This window comes from Amphiprion ocellaris, chromosome 22 (genome assembly GCF_022539595.1).
Source record: "Amphiprion ocellaris isolate individual 3 ecotype Okinawa chromosome 22, ASM2253959v1, whole genome shotgun sequence".
NCBI lineage: Eukaryota > Metazoa > Chordata > Actinopteri > Pomacentridae > Amphiprion > Amphiprion ocellaris.
The window spans coordinates 10461127-10487129 of record NC_072787.1 but is presented as its reverse complement, the minus strand read 5'-3'; the positions used below and the strand labels follow the sequence as shown (position 1 = coordinate 10487129).

At 39.6% G+C, this 26003-nt stretch overlaps 1 long non-coding RNA gene across 1 annotated transcript in view; it reads right to left on the bottom strand.

Annotated features, from left to right (window-relative positions):
• The window catches only part of LOC118469648 (uncharacterized), an 88651-nt gene that overhangs the window by 9083 nt on the left and 53565 nt on the right, over positions 1-26003 (bottom strand). The gene's annotated exons all lie outside the window — the stretch shown is intronic.

Sequence of the window (26003 nt, the reverse complement as noted above, 5' to 3'; positions counted from 1 at the left end):
TCATGTTAAAAATACCCCACTGAGTTCAAAGTACATTTTTATACACAATTAGTGAAGTACAATTTCTGTTGGAACTGAAGCATGGCGGAAAAAAACCCCAAGGTCAATTACTGATCGCCTCAGAGGAACATTATTTTTATGTCTCTGTCCAAAGACGAATGTCTTATAGGGGAAGAGAAAATAATAACAAGAAAACATTAAAAGAGAGAAGTCAATCATTCAAGAATGCAAGACTTGAATGCGCCACAGTCAAATTCAATAAAGTCATTATTCCAGGCTTAGCCATAGCAATAGTATTTTTCCTAGATATCCTATACTGCTTACTCCTTTCTCTCTGCTGCTCATTCTCCTTCTCTCACCATTCCTCTTTCTTCACTCTGGCTACAGGGCATGTAGGATGGCATCAATACTCTAATTTTGCAACATGAAACCCTCTATTTACTCTAAAGATTCATCTGCGATGGGAGTCGTTCTGCAACGGCTACCTCCTCAAAAAGGAGGAAAGTGGCTTCATCGTGCCAAACCTCTGCATATTACTACTGACATATTCTATTAGGCCGATTACACATAATGATGCCAAATAAGCAGCAAACGAAGAGCTGGGGAGTTATCGCTCCCTCCCCAATGGAAAAGAAAACGAAGAAAAAAAATGCTCAGCAAAGTTTCTTATCTCAATCCAGCTGAAGGAGGAACCACACACACGCAGTCCATGCTGCACTTATCAGTCATTAGGCATTTAAATGCTTGCCCAGAGAGAAATTAGATTTCTGAAGAGTTAAGAAGATAACCAGTGGCTCTGTCTTATAAGTGTGTAGCACTTTCAACACATTTGAGTGGCAGCTGAGACAACAGACTTATTGCGCTGCTGTAAATCGTACCATAAAAACCATACTGTGTGTTCTAGTTAACACTATTTGAACAGATATGTAACACAATATAAAAAAACAAGATGCTTAGAAGAAAACATAAATAATGTCGTGAGAAACAAATCATACATACTCAAGTTACTTACTTTATTATCCCAATCAAGAGGGTTTATGGTCCTAGACTTGCTAGTTTGTTTTTGGTGAAACAGCAGGCCATGATCCAAGATGCAAATGGTAAGTAATTTTCAAAGAATTTACTCAAAATCTGAGACACTGAGACAATTTGATGACAACCACAATCCAGATGCCGACAGAGAGTTTCTAAGCATTTCCCATTATTAAAACTAACAAATTTTAAGGATTGTGCACCCTTGGCAGAGATATGTGCAGTCTATTTCTATAATGGTAATTTTAGTGGGTTGCAAAGTGGGATCCAATGACCCTCAGGAGTCTTGTGGGAGTTCCAGGGATCACTTGAGGCAGCTGAATTTCAGAATAACCTAATTCTTTAAACATAACAGCAACTACTGCAATCATACGTTTCTCACTGATCATTTAATATGTTCAACTTAAACTCCATGGAAAGTACAAAACTCGGAACAAAAATCTGCAGATAGGGTGGCTAATGGGACAAAATCTTATTCAAAGAGTATACGTTTCAGATATAACATCCATTCTATGTGGTACGATGCACTGTTTTGGGACTTCTGCAAAAGGTGTCAATGCCCTTGGAAATGTGTTCTGCATCCTCCCTGCTGATAACTGCAGCACTAAAAACAAGGCCCTCGCTAACAACTCCTTGCCCGACACTCCAGGCTCAGTTGTTTCCAGTGGAACAAATTGCAGAGCATTTACCAAACTTTTATTAGGTTCACAAAACAAGATCCCATGCCATAGATGTGGGTGAGGGGTATTAATTTAGGGAAATGAGCACAGGCTAAATAAAGGCTGTCTGGTTGCCGTCCTAACAGGAAATACTATGCAGGGGACCAGTGGAAGAGGTGGGGGTGAAGATTGGGGGAAGGGTGTGTGGAGGGGTGAAGGAAGGGAGGGAGGAAACAATTATGACCTCATTTAATAGTCTCTCTCTCTTCCCCCCCACCACCTCCTCCTCTCTTTCTCTCGGCTCCCAGGCAGAGATCGGAAAGGAATGCCCAGTTTGAAAACCGCAAGTCACCTCTGAACATGCAAGCATTTGGCCTAAGTGTTTCCTGTTGCAATAAAAATGTATGTCAAGTATGTGAACCGAGGTTCCTCAGCGCTTAAAGCCTGTTGAACACACACACATACACACACAATGTTCACACATATACGCTGCAGCCACAGTATTATGGTTTGAAATCCTCAACAGCAAAAATGAGCGCATTATGAACTACTGCCACTGCCCAAACACAGCGGTGTGATTAAGCCAAGCATGGACATGGTCTGGGTGCATGTGTGTGTATGTGTGTGTGTGTGTGTTGTGGAGTGGCATTGTGAAATGGGTGAGGGTTGCCGTGTGATACAAAGCCCATGCCGTTCTGGTGCCAAGCTCATGATAAGAGTTTGGGAAGTCGTCGCATGGTGATAGCCACAGGCACAATTGTGCAAGGGGGCTCCAAGTGCTAATTTTATTCATTTACCTCCCTCTCTGGATAATTGTTTCTGTCAACCAACGACGGCTTGATAAAGGATTTCACGCCGCTGAAAACAGTTACATGGCTACTTTGGAAGGTGATCGCCAGAGACGATTATATTTATCACCTGCTTTAATATCCGTAGTGTGGTGTAAATTGATTCATTCTCTGAGGATTGCTGTCACAGAGGCCAAGGTGTGAAGAGTTGTGCACCCAAATAAGGCTTCTGACTTCTGACATGTAACACTGCAAGATCAGCTCTTCTACAATTAAACTTACACTAATGTTGGATTATCATTAATAGTATCGTGCTGTCAGAATGCTCATTAAATAGTTTGCCTCTGTTTTTTTTCTAGCTATGTTTGAATAAAATGCATTAATGATTGTAATTAGATGACACATTTGCACAGACACTGTTACACACATGCTTTCATACTTGTCAAAGCACATTATGCTATAATACAATTTAACCAAAGGAGTGACAAAACTTGAGATTAAATTATTAATGTCATTGGCTACATTGTTAATGTCAGTGAAATTGATCAACATTTTTTATAGAAATTATCTCTGGAATTATTGGTGCATTTTTTGTGATTAAACACATACTTGTTACTAAATTATTGGTGTTTGAAAGAAAAAATAGTGGATTTTTCTGTATATGTACCTTCAAAACTGGTTGTCAGTGTCAGTTTTCTAAAATCTTTGAGTTACAAAAATGAGAATAAAAGTATTATTTCAGTTGCCGCACTAAAGCTGTCATTAGAAGGGAAAGAATGAACTTTCTTTAACATATTGTCTTCAAAGAGCCGACTGCCACCCAGAACCAACAATCAAAATAGCAGATTTTACTGCGTATCCATCAACAGCCACAGATGAAAGTTTAACGGATTCATCAGCCTTGGCTAATAAAAAAAAAAGAGAGGAAAAAGAAACTATACAGTTGTTAGAAGTTGACCTCAAAATGTCACTCACAAAGCTTTAAATTCCACAGCACACCTTTACCTCAGAAACTGACAGATTCCCACCCATTGAGAAGAGTGGCCTGGAAGCCTTCTTCCCCCAGAGTTCAAAAACATGTCGCTCTGCCTCCAGTCGGGGAAGCCTGCTTTTATTGGACCCTTTGTGGAACATCCTTTCTTCCCCCTCATCAAAAGAAGCAAAATAAGTCAAGGCGTAGTCGCATTTCCCCCTCTTTTATTACTATTCTAATAATACTCCATATTTGTTCATGCCTTCATCTTCTCAATGCAGCCATTGAATGTGTGTGTGTGCATGCAGGACTATAGCGAGGCAGCGCCACTTTACTGACTGCATCTGTACTCTAAGCTTCAGTGGGCAAATGCACTGGATGGATAGAGGACACAGCCTTCTCATTCTTCCCCATACCGTCACTGCTACACACAAGGTCATGGAAATGAAAAGAAGTAAAACGGAAGAGAGAGTAGAAGATTAAAAAAAAAAGAAGAAGAAGGCTTTTAAAGCAGAAGAGGAAGAAGGGGTTACAGTGTGTACACATGTGTGAATAGAGTGTGTTTGTGCAGGAGCATCTTGTTAAAACCACTCTGCACTAAAGCAGCAGCTCAGGCCCCCTTTGCTCCACAGAGGCCTGTAGCTGGTGGTGGCTGTGGAGGAGAAGGTGAGGCGGAGCGGCAGAGTGGTGGAGGGCAGTTCCCTGCGCTGACTGGAATGAATGGTATGGAGCAGTAGTGACCAGTCATGCATGCTGTTTTACCTCTCCCTCTCTCTCCCCCGTCCCCTTGCCATTCCCCATTTGAGATTTTTAGATCAGCAGCACAGAGAGAGTGAAATAGCACAAAAGGGAAGGAGATAAACAATTCAGAGACAAATCAAAGATAGAGGAGAAGGTGAGGGAAGAGAGTGAAATAAAAAGAGAGGTGGAGTAAAGAGAGAGAGAGTGAGTGGAGAGGAGAGGAGGAAGAGAGGGAGGCAGGACTGTAGTCGCTGGGCCACTGGAGTTGAAGAGCAGCGCAGCGTGAAATAAGGGAGAGGAGCAGCTGAACCAGAAAGAAGCCAGGCTGCTCATTACAAAGGCCTAGGCCTGACTTCTACCCTCCACAAACTGTAACACACACTCGCATGCATGCGCACGTGAAGATACACCGATGCGCACAAGGAAACAGAAAGAGGAACACATCACACTGCAACGGATGCCATTTGGTTGAGGTTTTTATGTGGGTGTGTGCACGCAGACATGCAATGTCATGTGCTGTATATCTGGAAAGGGGCATTCATTCACAAACACACGAGCCAAAGAGCAAAAATAATAAATTTAGCGTGTTTTTGTGCTGTATTTTCCCCCCTCATCAATAAAATATATATTTTACTATAACAAAACACCATGTTTTATACTTTAGCAGTTAAATTCAGGAAATGTATGCAAAGATAAAGAGAAGAAGAAAGAGAGAAGAACGAACTGAAGAGCGTCAATACAACACAAGCTAAACTTGCCAGAAGCTGAATATGTGGATCTTTCTGTTTTGCTTTTTTTCCCAGATACTTACTCCGTGAAAATGTTACACTTGCACAAAAAACTTTGGCAGGCTTTCCAAAAGCATGCAGGGAGACTAGAGAAGAGGAAGTCTCTGTTCTCATTGTGTGACCCTCCTTTCGCATCGTGACAGCTGATGAAACATTTGGTGCAACTTGTTTATTTAGATTTGATTTCCTCCCCTCACATTTGAGCAGCTGCCTCTCAATACATGGTTCACAAACATCTCATTCAAGGGCATAAATAAGTGTGTTGCCAGACTGGATGATACTGAATTATAAGCAAAGAGCGTGAATCTAATATCACATTGCACCACTGTTAATGGAATGGATGGAGAACAGGAGGCTTATGAATTTTACATTTTAAACTAAAATTAAATGAAAACAGATATTAGTCGGTATTATTTTAAAAAAGAGTTTGAACTATTGTGTCATTTATGGGTTTCTTGTTACTAAATTAAACATGTCATCACAGTCCTGTCTGATTAAAGCAGGACAAACAGTTTTCTTTCTCTGACAGTAAACGCCGCACACAGGATACGACTCCATCTGTTTCAACAAACACACTGACTCGGATACAGTATATTACTTCATCAACATTTACAACTCACTCTTTTATCTTTTAAACACAGACTGGAACCGAGGGCCAGTAGCAGTATTAAATCCAACAGGGGGATGTAAATATTAAAAAGAGACATATAGAGATGTAACAAGGATTGGAATGACAATATGCTCCTTAGATATTCCATTACAAGTTCTCATAAGACCTTCTTTTTCTTTTTTTTTTCCAATTCAAACAGAAGAAGCTGTAAACCAGTACTGCAGTGGCTCCTGATAAACCCCCACCTTTTCTGCTGGCTGACACATATTCTGTGAAATACTGCCATCTCTTGGCACTTAAAATGAGAACTTTTACAGAGAGGGACCCTTGGTGGCTCAGACGACTGTGACTTCAATCATATGTCAGAGGACACTGGAGGCGGGGTCTGTGCTGGACACAGAAGAAACGTTAAATTTGATCCTGATTTCCTGAAGGTTGATTTCAAGAGGCAGGGATGAGGATCAGATACAGGACATGTTATCTTATACTTTGCTTTATTTTTGTGCTGGGCCCTAAATGCATATTTCCCATTATGTGTACCAGAATTCTATTTAAAGTACTGAAGGAAATATGCAGAAATGTAGCATTAAATATAAAGTCTGAATGCCAACAATAGGATTATAGTCATTTAAATATAACATCCGTCCATATATTTTGAATAATTTTTCATGTATTATGATATTTGAAGCTAGAAATGGGCCTAAGTTGCTAAACATATCTTATTGCATTTTTAAATTTTCAGCTGTCATTCAGAAAACATTTGATATTTTGTAAAAATCTTTCAAATCACACCAAAAAAAGAAGCCACAAATGAGTCTCTTTTCATCATGTCATGGAAAGCAAAATCTTGGCCCAGCAGTAGAAATATGATGCACACAAAACACCTAAAAAAAAAAGTCACTAAAAAAAGAGAGCATAAATAGACTGCACATGTCCCTGAAATAGTAGGACATATTAGGTGGTTACAGTTGACGCTGCTGTACAGACGCTGCACACACAGCAAACTGTGGTAACCAGTCATGATGTGGAGGTGCGGTTCATCATGTAGAACTTACTCAGCAGCTTTCTGAACTCTTTCTTTTAGGAGATAAAAAAAAGGCTCCATTTGTGTCTGTGTGTCGAGGTTGAGACATGCAGATAAAAGTGACATCTTTTGAAAGAGGGGAGCAGGAGTGTATTTCTCTTGCTGCTTCACAGCGTAGTAGAGTTGTAATTCAATACTCCCCAGTCAGTGCTTTGCAGGGATTCTACAGAGGACTGTTGTGTTTCACAGAATGTATTTCCAGCATGGAACAGGTTGTTCATCACAAGGTCTGTTGATCTTAAACACACACACTGAGCTGGGAACTTTGAAGTGTGAAAATAAACATTTTCACCTAACCACTAATCTTCTCTCTCTCTCTCTGTCTCTCTCTCTCTCTCTCTCTCTCGCTTGCTTTCCTCTGGTTTCAGCTCTCTTTCTCTCTGTCTCTTTCTCTGCATCCCTCCCTTTCTCTGATCTCAGCCATTTTAACGTGAGCTTCATTTACAACTTTCATTTCAATTTGTCCTCTTAGCCCATTTGTTATTGTAGCGGAACCAGCGCCAGGGCCTCTGGTTAGTGAAAATGTCAGATTCTTTGATTTGATTTTAGAAGATTTCAGCAGGGACTGAGGGGCTGCGTGGTTCTGGCCCTTTTCTGTGAACGGACCAACTACTGTTTGCATTTAAACATCCATTTGAGCCAGATTCCCCAGAGGATTCATTTGTTTCACAGAGGGTCAATTACCTCTCACCGCCTCATTCAAAAAAAAAATCTTCTCTTCTATTTTTTTCCGAGCTGCAATTAAAGAGATTTTTCCTGTTTAGGTTAGGTGTAGGATGAGGGTGCCTGGCTGAGGTCACTGTTTTAATTAGGCACTATTTAAGACCAATAACAAACTGATTATTTGCCAAATGGCTCTTGCAAACTGAGAGGCTTAATGGCTGGTGTGTTGAGTGCTACTTAAGTGATTTTCACCCTCTGAAAAACTACTAAAACGTGAGGTCACAAATTTGCTTTGATTGAGGTTTCTATGGATACAGATACATCCCCGCTGACTTTTTTCTCTCCTAACCTCCCTCTGTCACTCTCTTCCTCTTTCTCCACCTCCTGTGCAGTGTCATTGCCGAGCGCTAAGTAAATACGTGCTCTTTATGTTCCTCGTTGCATTTCAATATTTGGCAGCGTGGCAGCGGGGGATCAAAATGTGTGTGTCTGCTAAATGTCAGTGGGTAAAAGGGGTTGAGTTTAGAGAGGCACACACCATGAAGCACCTGCTGTAAAGCGAGCAGCGGGGGGAAGTTTCATCTCGGTTTGATCCAAAATGGAAAAGGCTATGAGCATCACATCGACATCAATAGCAGCCCCCCACCCCAACACACACAAACACACACACAATCCCTATTTTCAAGTCTAGTTTCAATTTAGCCCTATGCAACAGATGGCATTAGAATACCTCACCTTGGCATTTTAATCAGACCAGAACACAATTTTGAGTTATTAAGGAGATTGTTTGCCATAATATAATGCTGTAATTGATTATCGGTTTCCGAAATATTGTTTATGCTGACGTTAAGGATATTTGAAGAAAACGTTATGAGTCACAATTATTATTGTTTCTAACTTACCTTAACTTATCTCTAATCAGATTAGATTTTATGGAAGACAACCCACAGCGACATCTGTGTCTTCTTAAAAGACTATCATGGCTTAATGTCTTAAATATGCAGTAATTGATAATAATGCTGAAATCTGAAATGATGAAGTTTTCATGTCTGCATAGTGGGGGTTGACTGAGCAAATAGGACCACTTTCCGTAAAAGCATCTCTCAGCTGCTTAATAAAAGCGGAAGGAAAAATGGGTCTGGCTGGTTTGCGGTCGTGTATGACATCAAGTAAGGTTTGGACTCTGTGTGAAATGGTCTGGATGAGCGTGACCAGCCATGGGAAGAATCTTTGGCCTCGAGGGACTGACAAAAAAAGACAGGAAGCCCTGAAGAGCCACTGCAGGCCATCTCCCCCTACTCCTTTACCTCCTCCTCCTTGCTACTTGGCCTTTGTCTTTACTTGGCATGCGTGTGTGTATAAGTTTGCATCTGCATCCTGTCCTCTCTGCCTGTCCCTGGCTGCGCCATTGGAGGCAGCTGATGCTATCTCTTGGCAGTATTGTGGCAGCCCCTGCTGTGAATAATCAAAGGCAGCTGTTTGGAAAATACCAGAGATGCCTAATAGGAAGCACTGATGGCCTGGATTCACTCTTTACCCAACAAGCCCCCCAAAATGTCTGAAATGAAATGCACCAGATCAATTATTATTATCAGCATGCAGACGCTGTGCCTCCTTTAGCCTGCCTTATTGTTGTTCTGCAATTTACTTTAAAATACAAAGTTTACAAAAAAAGGCAGAATTTATTCCACTTAAAAGCAAATGTCCTCCCTACTCTTTTTAATCTTTGTTTGAATGTATTTGTAACATAATTACAGCTAATAATTCCTGCAGTATGAGTTATATCCTTGAGTGTTGGCGGGTTAAAAATTAAGAGGAAAAGACCTATTATTTCTATTATTTGGACTGTGCACCAAGGCAGCTTTCGGGGGTTTGATTGTGTTTTGTTTGAACAAGTCAGTTAATGAACGCCAATCGCTGGATGCTGGTAGTTCTCGATGCATATCTGCTGATCTGGGGGTCCCAGCAGATCTTGGCCAAACACTGGGCGAGGCAAAAACAAATCTGTCTGTCAGTATGGGGTTAGGAGTCCTAATTAGGGGTCCTGACTCTCTGTCTGCGGCTCCAAGTCGAGCGTCAGCTCTCCCTGATTGGTACAAATCTCGTTTTTCTAAGCCTCAAAGGTTCGCGGAGAGGGTCAGCAGCTCACCATGACGGTAATTTGCTTATACCTTTAAAAAGACATTGATTACGTAATTAGACAGGGAAAATGTTGCACCACGGTGGAGGAAAAGGAGGGGTTAAGCGGTCAGGTTCTTTAATAAGCGGTGGGAACATTTGTGCACTGAATGTGGGAGCACGTTAGCGAGGGCAGCAAAGTCAGGAAGTTAGTGAGACATCTACACAGTGTGCTTTTAAAATTTCTTTGCCTGATGGGGCAGAACAATTGAAAACATAACCTTGTTGAGACATTTGCCCTGCAAGAATTAGCTGTGTTCTTTTTGCCATACCATATTGGCAGCATATTGAAATATTCCTCCATTCATGCACCCAGTGCATCCCACGTCTTATACGTTCTACATATGTAGTATATAAATTCATTAATCTATTGTTGTCTCCATTTATCAAGAACTGTTTTATACAAGTGTTTGGTTATTAACTGGTACCACTAACATTGAAGCTGCCTCAGACTTGCCTGAAATGGACATTAAACATAGCATGGCCTTTTCTCTGCTGCAGCTTTGAGAAAGATCATTGGACACAATTCAGGCTTCACCACAATTCTAGGTAATTATTCACATAAGCTTTCTATCTCACAGATCATTTTTCCACTGAGTCAGAGTGAGAAAAGATGTTGTTAACAGGGTACTTCTGGGTAGCACAGCTTGGTCATTTTTACATGGTAACATCATCAACTTTCATGTAACAAAGATAAACTCAGTGGTAAAAGCATTACGGGCAGTGAAACTGTAGTCAGGTGCAACATCAAAAAACAAAAGTATGAGCATTTTGGTTTCTGAACGTCTACTTTAGAGCACCACATGTTTACATAAGAGCAGCTTGAAGAGGCAGAATTGCGGCATGCACTTACCGACCCATGTTTTTAAGGTGAAAGGTTGAAATAAATGGCCATGAATCGCCTTAAATTGAGCTCATCACTTTTGTTTCCAGCTAAAATGCTGCGATGCTTTCGGAAAAGCCAGCTGCTCTGTGTGCCTCTCCCTCCCTCTGTCTGTCTGCCTGTGCAGGTTATGGATGGTCTGGTCCACGAACACTCACTGAGAGCAGAGGCCACATGCACAAAAGCAAAATAAACTGCAGGGGAAGGAAGTGGTTAACATTAACAAGGATCCAATAAGAAGATTAAATGTAAAACGCAGGGCCTGGTAATTGATGTGTTTCTAACTGTGTGTGTACGTGTGTGTGAAAGTATGCTTGAGTCTGTATAGGTGTGTATGACTGTATGTGTGTGCGTGTTGTAAATATGGGCCTTGTGTCTGGACATAATTGCTCCCAGACCTGCAGCATAACTCTATGGGTTGATTAGCAAATGTCTCTACTGTAAATAGTTGCCACTAATCATGCAACACTGTCGCTATTAGCATAAAAGGGGAGGGCAAGAGTGAGCACAAGAAAGAAACTGATTTTTTTTTCTTCCTACATTCAGTGACAGTGACATAACTGAAGTTTAAGATGAGTCACAAAGTGTTAGATCTCTTCCCGTACTTATCTCCTGTAACCTGGAAATGGTAAGGTTATCGGAAAATGGACTCCTGCCTTCATGTTCTTATTGTTATTATGGACTTAACATGATGGGAAGGAAAGATTAGAGCAAATCTTGATGGTTCATTTCCTTATCCACCCACTAACCACTGCAACCGAAGACAAGACTGTGTTTCCTGCTGCTGCCTTGGAACTTCTAGTGAAGCAAAGACTAACAGAACACAAAGTCTAGTTGATCTCTTATAAACAAAAACTAATGAATCAGTTAAGTAGTCTGTAGCCGAATCAAATCTAATTTAAGGCTTGTCCATATTATTCAGATTACACCATAAGACATGCTAAATTGTTTAATTTAAATATGTTTGTCTCTTTAAGAAGCAGTAACCTCCCACTAAAATTGATAAACCATTTTGTTAAAGACCCACATTGGTAAAAATCAAGCATTTTTTTATTTTTACTTTAACATGTCCATATGGTGTGTTTTGTATGCTAGAAGACACACCACGAAAGGAAAAGGCATTAAATGCTATATAATAACTATTATAATATCATAGCTTGCCATTGTGCAGCATAGAGTTGTACAGTGTTTGAGAAGAGTCACAGATGAGCAGGTGTGCTCAAGCTGCAGCGATGTGGAGGGTCCTGTAGACATAGGTGGGAACTTCACAAATCAACACATTCTAAATGGAAACAACGGTGTAGAGTTACAGCTCAGCCATTTCAAGCCAGGAAAGGATTATTTTCATGGTAATAAAGCTTCTAAATATGTAACTGAAGCACAAAAATGATTTTGAAGAAGTTAAATCGGTGACTGAAGAGGGAATTTAGGATCCATGTAAAAGTTTTCAGCTCTTGTTTAGTTGGAAATGTTGCACTTCTACTGCACTATTGTTTCACTGCTTAATATGAACTGTGGCAAAAACTACATGGTCGCTGCAGTTTGGATGGAATATTATCCAACGTTACAAATCATCGCGACACTTTAAAGTGCATATTGTGATACAGTGCGGAAAGGTGAGTGATGATGTGGCTCAAATAAATTACGGAGGTTTTAAAGGCAATATTAGTCTTACACTTTAATTTGCTGACAATAACCTGAATGAGTTCTAGTGCCATTCCAGTCATTTGTGTTTTAATATAAGTAAATAAAATGTAAAAGGCTCATTAGTTTGTTTTTTTTTCCCAATGAAAATGTTATCTCACAGTTTTGCTATGCAAATGTTGTATTTTTTTTTAAATCTTTTTTAATTAAAAGAAATGAAATTGGTATTAACTTATTACATATGGACTGAGAATAGTGTTTGCCATCATCTGTGACTATTGTAACATTCTGTTTTCTTAAATTTGATTTTACCAGCATTACAAAAGGTGCATTACACATTCTTAAAAAAAATATATACTTAAATGTAGAATCGGCCATTTAATGACTTAAATTAAAACAGAATATTTACGTAGTTTAAAATTAAATAAATATATTTATTCTTTATTGTAGCAATTATAATATCCTTTGTTGTATTTGGTTACTTCCAACAGGAAAATATGTACACTTGACATCAGGTTGTTGTTAGGACGTGACTGGCAATTACTGAATAACAGCAGTATAATATTTCAGTAAAAATCCATCAGATAGCCGTGACCTTATCATCATTACAGCCAGAGTATATATACGTACAGTAAATCATCATATTTTCTCCCTCTGATCTTTGGTTCTACCATGTAAGCTGCACAGACAACTATGAAATTCCTGTGTGTGTTTGTGGGTGTTAACAGATAGAATATGATACTATAGGATTGAGCTTATACGTCATGTGACTCCATTCGTGTATCCCTGGATGTACATGAATCCTCAAGTGTTGAGGGACCTGCATGCAGACTGCTTTGTCAATGCTCATTGTAGTACCAAACATTCAAATTACTGCTGTCTACTGCATCTATTAGGGTTTATCAGTTTGTCTTGAAGAACGCCTACATTCACTAGCCTGAAAGCTTTAATGCCTCTATTGCCGCGAATTACAAATAAATTGTCTCTTCTCCAATGTAAACAAAATGCTTTTCAGTTCTCATAAACAACAGATAACGTGCTATTCCGTTGCTTTTAACATGCTGACACTTTCAATGCTGTGTTAGGGTGACAGAAGCCCAAGGCAAAGTTAGAAAGCACTAAATATATGCCATTATGGTTAATAGATTGAACAAAATCCAAGACACTCAGAGATTATCTATTGAGACGCTGTCAAACAGGGACAATGCATGCCACTGCTGTTCCCATACGCTCTGCATTACTGTAAACCTATACACCTTGGTGTGGAGAAAAAAGAGAGACGTAGGGAATCAGGGAAAATGAGGGTAAAAATAAATATAGGATAAAGATAACCTAAGGGCAAGGCGAGTGGATTTAAGCAAGTGTTTATTCCGCCCAGCATATGCTCCCTCTATACTGTAGATTCTACATCCCATGACCAAAGTACGATACAGTGTGTGTCTAAGGGTATGGATAGTGTCGGAATGTTAATGGTTTTCCGATAATTACCGCTATCTGTGCACTGTAATCCATCATTCTGAGCAGTTATAAACAAAAAATGCACATCTGTTTATTTTCCCGTTGACAGGCACAGCAGGCTCTGTGCAAAGGTTGATGCTGTAGTACAGTTTACTCCTCTTCTTCTAAATAAAACTAGGTAATCTCCGCTTTGGACCGTGACTGGCGTCGCACGATACCATATCAGTGGGTGGAGCGTGGCTACGAAGCGATTTCATAAGGATGAAAGTACGAGTATCGGAAATACTGGTGGAATTGCGGAAACATGGCTAAACATAGTCACTGCCCTGCCAATTCCGGGTTTATTTCTGATTTTAGAGGCAGACCAGATGCCTCTTGGTGAATTATTCGGTTTTTCAAATGCATCGGTTAGCTGACGTTTTAATGTAGATTTAATTAAACGATTTAACGTAATTGCACGGAAATCGTACCAATCCATTTTTTAAATTTCTTCTCCAAAACTGCTATTATTAACATTCTTTTGTAGTGACATTTATTGTCAATTCATTTGCAATAGTGTTAGTAGCTCTTTGTTGTAAATGCATTGCTTCAGTAGAAACAAAGCAACAATTTTTAGTGAATTTTTCTTCTCTTTTGAAACTCACTGAACTCGGGTCTGTTAATCAATACATTTTGTCAGCTGTATGTCTTTATTAATGGCCATCCACTAATAGAACAAGAAAACTGAAAGTGACACATTCATTTATAAACCTGCCCCAAACAATGGCTTGTCTGGCCGATAGTTGCCAAGCTTAACATGTTTAACCTTTTGCACAGAATTGGCCATCTTTGCTTTCAACTCAGCAACACAATGTCAGCCCCTGTCGTAATGAAGACAGGGAAATCAATCGATTGATGAATGAAAGATTAGTCTATAGACAGAAAGCTAATTAGAGCCGGTAGGCCAGAATGAAGAGTGAACCCAGATGGATGGATCACAGTTCCATAATCGGGATATACTTCATTTGACACCTTGAGGGGCATAATTGAAATAATGATTTTATCGATATTTTGAACGTTTGTTTATTTGTAAGAAGATGTGTGGCCATGTCAGCGTGTGTGATGTACACGTGCGTGTCGCATTCACACAAGCTGGTCTTTCTTTTTGTGTAATTAACCGAACTTTTCAAAGTGTTGGGATTACTTTATCATCACAACTGTCCTTTGATGATCATGCCAACACAGCCATTCAGATTCAAAGCCTCTTATGCTAATGGCAACATTCATGATTGCAGCTCACAGTTGGGGGCTACATACTGTAAACAGCATGTGTTGGGGAAAGATGATGTAGGCTACATGCATTTGTCGCCTTCATTTATTGTGTGATATCCAAGAAAAGTAACGTGTAATGCACATAATGCAATTACATGGACATGTTGAACAAAAATTATGTTCTGCAGCACATGTTTGTATGAATGCATGCATTAGTGTTGATTATCGCACCAACACACTGAATGACTGACTCCATGCATCCCATTGAAAGTGTATGATTAACTATATTATGGCTGATCTGCAGCACAGGCCTCCTTAGCATGAGTAATTGATTTGTGAGAATTATGGCTGTACACTGTCTTTTGCCTATTAATTAATCACACAAGCGTTGTTTGAGTAAAACAATGTAGTGAGTAATGATATTGATGAAGTCTCCTCTGCACACAGTTGTCTGGGGAAATGGAAATATGACGCTTAACAGAGCAGATTTCTCATAATACCGGAATTAAGTGATTAGAATAATCGCCTTTGTGCAAATAATCTCAAACAGAAACATCCGCTCTGCCACAGCTGATTGTTTGCTCCTGTGACACTGAGAAAAGGCAGGAGTGTGCCTGTTTTGTCGCTGCTTCAGCTAATTTCCCATAATCCACTCTGATAAGGCCCCATGGTCCTCATCTACCTATGCTGCATAGCGATGTGATGCACATTAGTCAATTAATAGTGTGTTAAATGGCAGCGGTTCCAGTCAATTGAGTTTCTCTTGGGAAAAGGGTTGCCATTGTCCTACAATTCAAGACACAGAGAGATGGAGACAAAGACGGGGGAGCTGGAAAAGCAGTTTCTACATTTAGATATCGCTGCACATGTATGTTATGCCAGAGAAAATTTATGTTCCCTTCTTTTAACTAATGAGGTAGTATCCTGGTTTTTCCTAATTACCCTCCAGTGCAACTTTGACCACTATTATTACTTCTACATTAATATAAGTCCATTCAATTGTAATCTTCAGCGAGTTAGCAGTTATGAATAACTATATTTAACACTTCTTATATTCAAATATCCCATCCCCCAACCTCTACACACCCCCACCACCTCAGTCGAAAGGGTTGCCGTCCACATATCAAATGGAGATCCTTAGAGCCAAGCATTCCCGCTGGAGAAAGAGGGAAATGCTCCCCCTATTATGAGACCCTCAGTCGAGGCCTCACCTCCTGACAAGGGTATTAAAATGAAATAAATCAGCCATTAAGAAGCGGGCGCTGGCAATTGAAACCCTATTAATGCGGCAGGCGGAGAGAGGTAGCCCCGGCATGATGTGACAATGGAGCACCACAGTGCCCCTTTAATTGCATTTCGGCCAGGCTTTTATTCCCCAGACTGGGTGAGGATGACAGGTGTACGGAGGAGATGAGTGTGTGTGGACAGTCATATACTTGCACTTTGATGTGTGGACACACTTCTATGATCACGCTAATTACTGCAATGAGTTTCCAGTGTTAAAACCTCAAATGTGCATCCCTGCTATTTCTTTTAACTATTTCATAACCCCAAATGGTCATTCATAAGATGGTCACTCCTTCAGTCAGCCATCAATACCAGTGTCCATGTGTTGTCGGCAGCTAGGCCCCATCAATGTTGCATAGGTTCCTTTCTCATTACCTTCGCTGTTAGACTAGACACTGGGTGATGGATCATGGCCTCGACTGGACCTCATTTGGGTGATGTATCGCTAGTGTTCCCCTGTGAAGTGTGTAGGTGATTATACACAGACACAAAGACAAACACAAACACTTACACGGGGAGAAAGATGAAAAATCGGTCTATGGCAATTTGAAGTTCCCACTTCTGGTATCCTTGATACGAGCAAATAATGAAGTGAAATATTCTGAAACAACAACTTCAGTGGTATCATGTTCTGTTCTATTAGAACACAACTGCAAGAGTACATACATATTTTGAAATACAGTGGCGTTGAACAGACAATTTGCTAAGAACAGGAACAAGAGGGAATTTAAAAACATGGCTGCATTTTTAAAACTGTGCAATTTAGAATTTATAATCAAACTTTATATTTTGGTTCGGAAATACACCACCGATGATTGAATTGTTTTATAACATTATTTTTTGCTGTTCATTGTGTTATTTACTTGTTCACCCTGGCCGAGTGTTCCACAGCAAAACAAATGAAGGCATCCAGGAGAGGAGTTAGTGCTTATTTGAAATTTCGTCAGGAGCACTCCTTCACCTGTCACTGGTTATTGATATATTCATTAGAGGGCCCTATTCTCTTTCTCTGGTATCAGTTTCTCTTGACAGTAGCACTGTTGACAACATCACTCAATGAATCACTTTACAATTATGATTGTTGATGGCCCATGACACAAACTTGGAGGGGATGTCATTATATGAACATTAAAGTGATACACAGGGATGCTGGGATGGAAGACCTGGTTGCAACAAGCCCCCTCCCCCTACTATTTCCTTGATGCCTTCATTTAAAACAAGGGCCTCTCTTGTATGGCTTCATCCGATGGAATAATGCTATCACACCTTTTTCAATGGACACGCGCTGGCACTTGATCGTGGTAACGGCTGATGTGGCAATATTATTGCATTGATTCGTGTCACTATTTCGAATTTTTGCTGTGTGATTCTTCTTTTTAGGGTGTGGTGTGATGTACCAGTGTCGATGATAACCATGATGTTTAAAAAATTAAATGTTTATATCCAATTAATAATATACACTATATTGCCAAAAGTATTCGCTCACCCATCCAAATAATCAGAATCAGGTGTTCCAATCACTTCCATGGCCACAGGTTTATCAAATCAAGCACCTAGGCATGCAGACTGCTTTTACAAACATTTGTGAAAGAATGGGTCGCTCTCAGGAGCTCAGTGAATTCCAGCGTGGAGCTGTGATAGGATGCCACCTGTGCAACAAATCCAGTTGTGACATTTCCTCACTCCTAAATATTCCACAGTCAACTGTCAGCTGTATTATAAGAAAGTGGAAGTGTGTGGGAACCACAGCATCTTAGCCACCAAGTGGTAGGCCACGTAAACTGACGGAGCGGGGTCAGCGGATGCTGAGGCACATAGTGCGAAGAGGTCACCAATTTTCTGCAGAATCAATCACTACAGACCTTCAAACTTCATGTGGCCTTCAGATTAGCTCAAGAACAGTGCTTCAGCAGAGAGCTTCATGGAATGGATTTCCATGGCCGAGCAGCTGCATCCAAGCCATATCACCAGTGCAATGCAAAGCGTTGGATGCAGTGGTGTAAAGCACGCTGCCACTGGACTCTAGAGCAGTGGAGACGCCTTCTCTGGAGTGACGAATCGCGCTTCTCCATCTGGCAATCTGATGGACGAGTCTGGGTTTGGCAGTTGCCAGGAGAACGATACTTGTCGGAATGCATTGTGCCAAGTGTAAAGTTTGGTGGAGGGGGGATTATGGTGTGGGGTTGTTTTTCAGGAGCTGGGCTTGGCCCCTTAGTTCCAGTGAAAGGAACTCTGAATGCTTCAGCATACCAAGACATTTTGGACAATTCCATGCTCCCAACTTTGTGGGAACAGTTTGGAGCTGGCCCCTTCCTCTTCCAACATGACTGTGCACCAGTGCACAAAGCAAGGTCCATAAAGACATGGATGACAGAGTATGGTATGGATGAACTTGACTGGCCTGCACAGAGTCCTGACCTCAACCCGATAGAACACCTTTGGGATGAATTAGAGTGGAGACTGAGAGCCAGGCCTTCTCGTCCAACATCAGTGTGTGACCTCACAAATGTGCTTCTGGAAGAATGGTCAAAATTTCCCATAAACACACTCTTAAACCTTGTGGACAGCCTTCCCAGAAGTGTTGAAGCTGTTCTAGCTGCAAAGGGTGGACTGACGTCATATTGAACCCTATGGATTAGGAATGGGATGTCACTTACGTTCATATGCGAGTCAAGGCAGGTGAGCGAATACTTTTGGCAATATAGTGTAGATGCACCCACAAACAAAATGACCTTGCACTGAGCACAGGCTTATGTTATGCATTTGTACGTTCTGTACGGATACTGAATTGCATGACATAAAAATGTAGGTGGGCAGCGGGAATTGACTGGACTCGGAAACACCCCCACAATTTAATCAATTGTTTCTTGTATCATTTCCAACAGATATGTCCCAATAAGTCCGCAGCGGTGGATTTGTAGTAGTATCACAATCATGTGATCGTCAGCAGGCAGCTGACGTAGCGTTATTTTGTTGTCATAGTTACAGTGAAGCTCTGCTGCTACCTTGCAATGACGCAGTAATCTTTCACAAATCCGTGGTAAGCTGCATCAACGCCAAAATGTAATGAGGTGGTCCTTGTGTCATTTCTGACCTTCCTGAAAATTTCATCCAAATCTGTAAGTCTGTTTTTCAGTAATAACAGACGGACAGACAAACATACGCCGATCGTCACATAACTCCGCCACATTCCTTGGCCTAGTAAAAATATTCTGGTAGAAGTCTTCATCTATGTAGCACAAAAAAAATTGAGAAATTAAAGCCAGTATTATTGATTCTAATAAACATGTTAATCAGGTATTCGACTCAGCTGATGGTGTCTCTTTCCTAGAAAATCTTCCAAAAATCATGAAAATGACTACTTTCAGTCATCATTTCCAACATAAAAAATGCTTATTATTGCTGTTGGACATTACAAATTTTCACCTCTATATCAGTCATAATTTAATAGAATGATGATGTTCGCTGCATCATTTTTGTAGTCTGCACAATGACAGAGCTGCAAAACCATGAAATACAATCCTTTTTACTGCATCCATATTTGTTCTTGATTTTCCACCAACACAGTCCACAACAATGTTGGCAGATTCACAGGCAACTAACAAACTTTGCACGCACTTGGCCAGTGGCCAGCGTTAATTTATCACCTGCACGGCGCCGCATCATGCACAATGTGTCCATAATGCATGGGGAGTTTGCACGTACAACCTACACAGAAACTATTTGTCAAGTTTATCTGTTCTGTAACCAGAGTATTTCCCTCGATCTGTGGTATCTACTTTTCCTTCAGTTAGTGATCTCCCACATCTCCCATAATTATACAGCATGCCTGGACTTGTTGTAATCAGTATATGTAGTTAAAACCTGTAAGTAAGACTGAGCGGAGAAGTTTTCCACTTGAGTTGTGCCCCTCATTCAGAGGGCAGCATGCCTTGTAAATGCAATGCCTTCTGCTGTATGTTAAAGCTACTATCAGGGAGGAAATTGGTTTCTCTTCCTCTTCTGTGATCTACATAACCACAAAATGCCGAGTGAGTCTACTAAAAAGCTCTTTGATTTCTATGGAACCACCATTTGGCCAGTCATCACCACCGACGGTTTATGTTTCCAGTTTCCCATAATAAGGGCATGAGCTAACCAGGGTTATTCTAACCAAGTGTTGATATTGTCAATGTGTAGACCCAAAAGCGAGACAGAAAAATCTTATTCAGACAGGAAATCTCCATGTATGTAAACATAATCAGTGTTGTGGAAATATTCAGTGGATGAAAAGTTGAGTCCTTGTGGTCGGCATGTGAGCTCTCCATGGGGTCTGTATATTTCGCCTGGGTATTGCTGCTGGTAAATGTGTAGCTCGTTGAGAGATAGACTCTCATCTCCTTTTCACATTGCTCTCCTTCTCCCAATGCTCTGCAGCAGCACACACATACACACACACAACAAAAAAAAAACACATGTGGCTGGCCTTGTTGCCATAGCAGGCTAACGGGTTGCAGTAGCGGCAGATTTGATTGCCTGCCTGGCGCTGAAGTGAAGAAGAGGAGACAGGACTAAATGAAACTCCATCCATCTTAATGAAACACAATTATTTTCCACTTATTAATCATTGAAAAATCAATATGTCTCTTCTCGGCCGAGTGTTGGCTGGATTTGTCATTTGAGGCTGAGCTGTTATGTATCATCCTCTGACGCCAGGACAGTCATGGGTTCAGTCACCTGTGTCCTTTAGGAGGGAAAGAGGGGGAGAGAGCAGAGGAAGGGAGTAAAAGAGAGAGAGAGGGAGAGTAACATAGCAGGAGGTATGGACAGATGGGCTCTGGGATGGGACAGAATTTGAGAAAAGCAAAAAGAAGAAAAGAGCAGAAAAAAGGAATAAATGAATGAAAGAAAGAGAAGAGAGAGGGATGAAGGCTGCTCACTCTGTCTCTTCTCTGCTCTCTGAGACAAATGGGAACTCATTAGTGGCTGTTGGTGATTGCGTGTTTCTTCACAGATCAATTTACTAAGCACATTGTTTAATGGGTCATTATTAAAGTCTAAGGCCTCGTATTGACTCAGAGAAAGAATGCAGGCGTGAAGAATGGAGATTTTGTGATTAGACATATTTTCATTAAAATGCAATTGATTTGAAAGATTTTAGTATTCATTTGGCAATATATTGCATTACTAAGTGTATTCAAATTAGATAAAAAGGTATACTTTCTTAATCATATTCTAAACTAAAATACCAATTTGCATCATCTCCAACCAGCCTCCAATAAATAAAATTTATATACTACTTACTTGTAACAGCAAGTGTGTTTTAGGGGGAAAATGATTATTTTTGAATCACTACAACAGGGGAATATTATAATAACAAATCTGCCAAGTCACCAAATATTAATGCTGAACATAGTAAAATGCCCAGTGACAGTGTTTTTGAAATTAAGCACAAGTTTTGACATTTTTGTGAATATTTAACCTAAAGCATTACTTCTTCCTGAATTAAACCAAAGTGCATGAAGCATGTTCACCTCCACTTCTATGTCGTACAAAACATTCTTACTATACATTATCTTTGCAGTAGTTATGTTTCCTGACAAACATAACCAGGAAAACAAATCAGTTTCCTGAAAACATAATTACTACTAGACAGTGTTGATCCAACCCAGTGATATTAACTGTCTTTCGAAAGAACAAAGTGCATACTCATTTATGTTTTAAAGGAAACCTGAGACTGTGACAAAGTTGGAAAATTCTCTTTACATTTGTTGTATACTTTCAGTTTTCACATGCTGTTTGTTTAGGCTTAGGCACTAAAACTATGTGGTCAGGTTCAGGAAAATATCACATTTGATCAACACTTTCACATCTATAACTACTTGTTACAAGCTTGGTTGAGTATAGGTACCACAATTAATTGGCTAGGTTTAGGAAAAAAAGCACAGTTAGGGTTAAAATATGACCTTCTGACTACATGTTTGAAGCTTCTGCCACATTCTCTGGGACACCAGGGTGACAAGACCCACTGCATCTAATATATGATTGGTTGAGTGTAAAGAAGTGACATTAAAGTAGTAAAACAAATGGCAATGATACACTACCAATCAAAAGTTTGGACACACCTTCTCGTTAAGTGGTTTTTATTTAATTGTTTTATACATTGTAGATTAGTACTGAAGACATCAAAACTATAAAAAAAACATATGTTGTAAACAAAATAGTGCTCATCTTCAGTATTAATCTACAATGTAGAAAATAATACAAATAAATAAAAAGCATTGAATGAGTGTGTCCAAACTTTTGACTGGTAGTGTATGTTGATACAAACAAATGTAACTGAGGTGACAATACGTTTCTGTCAAAACATGACTGAGAATGCAGTTTAGTTGTATGGAAACATAACTTTTGGGAGACATTCTGGTGATAGTATATTTACAGTCCACAGTACAAAGACTCACAATAGGGTGTGGGAAATTGTGTTTGTTTTATACATAATAAATGTTCAGAAAGGTCTCTAAATAATATAAAATAATTACGGTATCGGCTTTTTAATGTTCCTTCATTTTAAGTAACAAATACTTTAAAAGATTTGTTTAATAATTGGCCTCTGGCCTCCTGTAATTTGTAAAAAGTGACCTCTGGGCAAAGCAGCTCGAGTATCCCTGATCTACAATATCAGTGATGGTTTTGTACTACTGCCAATATGCATCAAGATTTGGAACAATATGTAAGTATATCTAGTGTGCTACAGTACATATTAATATGGCTAAAAAAACAAAAACTGAAACAAAATTTACATTTTTTTTGTACAAAGTCTTGGATTATACAGGGTGCCCTTAAGGTTTTGAAATTAAATTTCAAAAGTACAGTGCAGGAATGCAACATTCTGTGTTCCTATGATGTCTTCATATGAAGTAAAATGTCAGTATTTAGGCAACACCAAATATAACATCCTCCAGTCTCTGATATTTGTGCAACTGACTCAAAAAACAACAAGCACCACTTCTGCTACTGTTATTAAAACTACTACTGTGACCACTTGTGCATGGCAATGTACACACAAGCATCTTCATCAGTCACAAGTAACTTTCTCAAACTCTCAAAACATAAAAAAAAAACCTTATGTGCATCTCTCTTGTTTTTCCCCAGTGGAGGAAGGAGATCCATCAATCTGCCATTCATCAATTTTATCGCCCGTTCTCTCCTCCTCGGCCACCCCGAAACCCCAAAAGGAAAGCTTTTGGTGCTGTTTTGAAAAATCGTCCTGAGAAAAAATGATTCCAACCGGCTCAACCCTTTGTTTTCCCTCTCAATAAAGCAAGCGACAAGGCCAGCGCTTGATGTACGAGCGTCGTGGGCGCCTGGGCATGCAGCAGAGTGCATAAGCAAAGCCATGTTTCATGGCAAACAGAGTGTTCTTTACAGTCACCACGCCACCCGGATGAGAATATAATGTTCTACAACACATAACTGCTTCAGGTCAATACTTGATTTGCTCCAGCATGTTGTAGAGCCTCTGCTCTGGTAAGGGTCTGGGGATGCATTAGGGGCCCTGGAAACAGGACACAGAGGTGGTGGGTTGAGGAGGGACATGGGGCTGGGAGGGAGCGGGGCTGCTTCTCAGTGTCAGCTCTGGGGTGTCGGCTGGGCCACAGTCCCCCGAGTCCCTGAAATCATTTCCAGGTATGTGAGTCTGCATGTGTGTGTGTGTGAGATTGACATGCACTGCTGTTCAGAGCCATGTACACATGCTGTATATGTGCACTTCATTTCAAACTGGTTTGGAGTAGATTGAAAAAAAAGGGCAAAATGTTCCTATGTGGCAAACCTCAAGTGGGAAAAAATATTATCCGGTCATCATACATACTAGCCAGAGGGACAATTAGGTAACCAGACTGCATAATGTATTTTATCATTTGTAACAAATGTATGCCAAGCAATTTACTTACATTTGCAGGTGTCAAAGGCTCATCAAAGAAGGAATCAGCACTAACTCCAGAGGGAACAGATACACTCTCACTTCTGTCATCTATGAGCATCTCTGCAATTTCACTGTATGTGCCAAGATTTGGACGCAGCCTGTGTGTCACTCAGGGACAACAATCTGTGAGTGTCAGAAAGCACCCAAATAATAGATGAGGGTGAGGCCAGTTGCTGAGGTTCCTTAAATATTAATGTTGTCGAACTGCAGTCCATCTCAACCCTGACACAGCGGTGAAAGAAAATCACTTGCCCTTTCAATGAGATAAAACACACTGTAGACAAACCCGTGTCCATATGACTCTATATATAGGTAGATGAATGACATCATCTCCTGTGATGACACTGCTGCTGACTGATTCCTTACATCGGAAGATTTAGAGTGAAGTTAGAAACGGAAGACCAGGGGGTGGATAGTGGCTCTGTAGGCTACGATACATGCCATGGGCTTGCAATGTTTTCAGTTTGGAGACTTTTGTTGCTTGTCACTTCTTCATTTCTGCCTTCCATCTTTATGACTCTTACTCTATTTTTCTGAAATACATGGGAGAAAAAAAACATTAAAAAAACTGTGAAAATCTAACAGCAAGGTGAAATAATATAGGGTAAAACAAAACACTGGAACACTGTAAATCTGATGACAAATATCTTTAAAATAATGATTTTAGCTTGTTTAAATACATTAAAACTGTGTAGTTGTATGGGCACACGTAAAGGAACAAATTCATATTTGTAAAAATACAGCTTTATGATGGGCTTGTTTAGTTTAATTTGTTTTTTGGTCTTTTTTTAACAGTCAACATGTAAATTATTACTTTGCTCTGGGTTTTGGATATTATCTGTAATTTAACAAAACATGGAAAATCTGTAAAGCAATTGTTAAAAAAATTGATTTACCATTTTTATTTGAAATAACTTCAAACAACTGTAAAATAATATTTTTACAGATTTAAATATATTTTAAAACACTCTAACTTTAAGGTCAAATGATGATGAATTATCAGTTTTTAAAATATTATTTTTTATTTTATTTTATTTGTTTACAGTTTGGCCTGTTATTTTACAGTCAATATACAAATTAATAGTTTTTTATATGTGTGTACTAGATTTTATTTGTAATTAATAAAAACAAGAATATTTGTTAAATAGCTGTTAAAAAGTGGTTTATTATTTTTTAGTCCTTAGCATACATAATTGTTCTTTCAACAATAAACATCTCTAAAATTACTTTTGCTTATTTAAATACAATAAAAATAATGTAATGTTACAGTCAAGAAATGTTCAAGTGCAAATTATCATTTGTAGAGAATGCTGATTTTTGATGTGAACATTGTTTAACATATTTTTTGACATTTTACAGTTTTTTTTAGAATTAACAATTTACTAGTCATGATCGATAATTTAACAAAACAAGGTTTAAAAAAAAACAAACTTTTTTTTACACTCGAGCTGCTATAAGAGCAATAACTGATGTATATAATATTATTAGCATTACCTCAGAGTTTACATGTAGTCTGGGACATTTGCCTTATAGATAATAATCAAACAATTTTTTTTTTAAATTCATGTTGTCCTATATTACGGTATGTAAAAACATACACAGGAACATGAACAACACTAAAATAGAAACATAGTGTCTAATAGTTCTTGCCATTTTAATGAAACTATTAATTTGTGGTGTTGGCCTGTAAATTTTTTTCTCTATGGCTTTTTTTAACACAGCTTGTCACAGTGGCGAGCTTGAAGCATACTAAACCAAGTGCGGGAGCCTGTTTTTATCATTTCGCTAATCCAGAGTCCCTGGGTCCCCTTGCCACATTGACCAGATGAAAGGCCTTACCCAGATGTTTACAGCCTGTGAAAGTGGCAAGGAGCTGGTGTCGGATGCTGGCACAGCGCGCCAACAGACAGAAAACAAGGCAGTAAAGCTCCATGCTGTTTATGTAGAGTTTAGGAAAAAGGAGGAAAGAAACCGTGTCAAAGGGAAATGATGGAGTTGTAA